Below are 3,656 nucleotides of genomic sequence, written 5' to 3' on the forward strand. Positions count from 1 at the left end.
GTTTCTTTTTCGTCAATTTCAAACAATATATGTTTATCATATAATCCATTTTATGTGGTACCAAGAGAATTTAGAGTTAATTAAATTTTTTATATAAGTTTTAAATAATTAAGTTGTTAATTATTTTAATGTATAGTATTACTGATATTATTTTTAAATATATTTAAATATTATATGTTAGGTTTTTTATCCTAATTTATATGGCATTGATAGAATTTAAAGTGTCAAATAATTGTTAATTATTGTAATAGATAAGATGGAGTATTTAAGTCATTTATAGTATAGTAATTAATATATAATATGTAGTATTTAAGTGTTATATTATGGAATTTGAGAAGTTATTGAAATTTTTATATGATTTTAAAAATATTTTAAATTGTTAGCTATTGTGATTTGTAGTACTTTTAAAATATTTTAAATTCATAACTATATATTTCAATGTACAAGATTTTGATAAAATAAAATCTTTAAAGTTAAATTATAATGTTTTTGAAATTTAAATTATTAAAACATATATAATGATTTTATAGAAAAAATAATATCATATAAAATTAAATGAAAAGGATAATAAATTCAACTTTTACCATGATAAGGTTGAAAAATATTATTTAAGTGGAAGGAGGTGGGGCCCACTTGTATATTTTATATAGTAAGTATTGGACATTTGTAATGATTTAATTGGAACAATGGTAGTAAATCCTAGACTCTTCTAATATATAGTAATTAGTATTATATAATATATATGTGTGATGAGACTTGAAATTGTTTAGCACCGCAAATGTCCTTGTTGAGGGGAGGTTTTCTTTTGCTGAGGTTGGGGTGTCACATACACCCCCTCTATGGACTCAACGTCCTTGCTGAGGTTTACCCCACACTACATAAGATTTTTCTAGACTCAACACTATGATATTTCTCGCCTTATCGGAATTGCTTAAACTCAATTGAAGTCAGGGTCATATCGATAAAATTGACACATGATCGACTCTGATATTAAACAGATTCTCTCCCTCGCACCTCACTCACTTTCCTTTTTCTATTCTTTATTAGTATTATATAATAGATCTGTTCCAACCATTCACGTACATAAGAAGAGTGATATTTTTTTTAATGGACTAACATGACAAATAAAACAAACAAAGCAGTAATGAAAACTACAACAAATTAGATTATGAGGGAAAAATAATTTCATCATCTATAAATCATATTTCGTCACTAAAAATTTTGTGTGGCTCAAAAAATTTCGTCAATCAGTTGTCACTAAAAATATACAAAGACGATTTAGTGATGTTTACCTTTCCTTTTTCTATTCTTTATTAGTATTATATAATAAATATATGTGTGATGAGACTTGAAATTGTTTAGCACCGCAAATGTCCTTGTTGAGGGGAGGTTTTCTTTTGCTGAGGTTGGGGTGTCACATACACCCCCTCTATGGACTGAACGTCCTTTTTGAGGTTTATTTTACACTGCATGAGATTTTTCTAGATTCAACATTATGATTTCTAGACTCAACACTACGATCGTCACTAAAGACTATTTTTTATATAAAAAAAAAATACTTTGTCCTTAAATGTATAAATTAGGGATAAATTTATTATTATAAAAAAGGTTAATAATTTTGTGATTAAATCTATTATTTTGTCACTGAAAGTGTTGCTTTTACCAACGACATATATTGTCACTAAATATTATCATAAGTAGTGACAATTACAATTGTCACAAAATAAAAAAAAGTTATTCATATTCAACAAAAAAGGGTACTACGACAATACATTTTTTGTCACTGAAAGTAATCAAGTTGTGATAAATTAATTTATTTAATGACAAAAATATTTGTATCAAAATTCACCCATGATCATATAATAAAAATAACTAAAATTATACTAAAGCATAAATGACAAGAAAATCTAACTAAAACATACCAAATATTACTCCTAAACAAAGACATATAAGTAAAAATTTCTTCCAAAGTATCAATAACGTGGTGACACATAGCTTGCAATCAATCTTGCTTCAATTCTCACCTTTTATACCTGTAAAAAGAAAGAGAAAATAAAACAATGATTTAAATTGAAATATTCATATTAGTGTCAAAAGTAAAATATGTAACACAATTTGTCTTTCATATGTTATAATGCCCAATTTTATAAGGAATTTTTAATTTACAATAAAAATTTTATCATTACAAATTTAACATAAGTTAAAGTTTATGAAGTATATCATCACAAACTACTCTATTGGGCAACATAAGCTTCATCATTCATGAAACTGCTAACTATTAAAACATAATGTAAAAACTACAATCCAGTAAAATTATAAGTGCAAAATGAACAAAAGAACATAAAACCCCCACATAAAATCATAAAAATAGTACCAAGTTCATATCTTTAATAATTGGTCTCCTAAATAAAGAAAAAATAAAAAAGAAGACTAAAGTTGTGATTAGGCCTTATATGGTATAGTCTCCGGTCAATTACTGAACCACAGAGTGTGAAAAATGATAATAAACAATATAGCCAATAAAAGTTAGATCTACATATTCATTAAAGATCAACCAGTGATTATGTGAATATAGGGTTAAAGAATATGAAATACAAAGAAAAGACCTTTCTTGTTGATTTCTTTTCAATTTTTGTTTTCATTTCTCTCTATATATTTGTTTTAAAGTTGAACGTGGGAGATGAGAAAGGAAAGGAAGATGAAGAAGATAAAGAAGAAAAAAAGGAATTTTTTTTTTCTTTTCTGTATCAGTGTGATTGAACCACCTGAAAAGAAAGTTTTTTTTTTTATGTTTCCTATTTTGATTCTTTTAATTTTTTTCCTTTTTAAAATTAATCAATTGTCATGGGTCCACCTTATAAGATACTAGAAAAAAATATATAAAAACAATTACACTTCCACTATTTATTGATAATTGATACTCTATTGTTACAGTAAAATTAAGCAACTGTAAAACCTATAATGTAGCAATACTTTTCATTTCAAATTGATAGTCTTAATTTTTAAAAAATATTTCTCACTTTTTAGCAACCTTTTAACTTTTAAAGTCACAAAAATTAAAGATTTATCTATATATCTTATCGAAATGAGAATCATATATACGTAATTTATGAAGCTTTAAATATGAAATAAGCGGGTCTTTTTTTGTGTTTTTCATATAAAGAAAAAATATTTTCAAAAATTTTAAGTTAGGGCAAACTTTCTAACTCTTAGGCATATTTTGTGAAAATACAGTTTAAAAAATATAGAATCTAAATCATTCAAGAATGTGTGTAACTTTCTTTTAAAACTGAAATTGTTATGAGAATTTGAATTATAATAGATTTTCTATTTAGTTATTTCTTCATTATTTAAAATTTAATTTTATCCTATTAATATCAAAATAAGATTGTAGAGATATTGGTTTGGGTGGGTGGGGGAGGGTTTGTTTGTTGCTCCCCCCCCCCCCCCCTTTTTCTTTTTTTTCCTTTCTTAACAAAATTAATATAATGAAACAATTATGTTTTGATTCAATAAGTACACAAAAAAAATAAATTATTAAAATAATATTTCTTCCCATACAAATTTTACACATGTTACATTAGTATAAACATGTTAGGAATTATGGACACCTAAAATCTTTTATTTTTCTTTATTTTAGTCATTAAAATGAAAAG

The 3,656-nt window shown here is 25.1% G+C and overlaps 1 long non-coding RNA gene across 1 annotated transcript; it reads right to left on the reverse strand.

Annotated features, from left to right (window-relative positions):
* Positions 1–1,860: 1,860 nt before the first annotated feature.
* Positions 1,861–2,638, reverse strand: LOC107059046 (uncharacterized). The gene is made up of 2 exons (XR_001472486.1): positions 2,607–2,638; positions 1,861–2,033 (listed from the first exon to the last, which is right to left on the reverse strand). It is a non-coding gene; the product is annotated as an uncharacterized lncRNA (long non-coding RNA).
* Positions 2,639–3,656: the final 1,018 nt, after the last annotated feature.

Source organism: Solanum tuberosum, unplaced genomic scaffold (genome assembly GCF_000226075.1).
Source record: "Solanum tuberosum cultivar DM 1-3 516 R44 unplaced genomic scaffold, SolTub_3.0 scf00779, whole genome shotgun sequence".
NCBI classification, from domain to species: domain Eukaryota; kingdom Viridiplantae; phylum Streptophyta; class Magnoliopsida; order Solanales; family Solanaceae; genus Solanum; species Solanum tuberosum.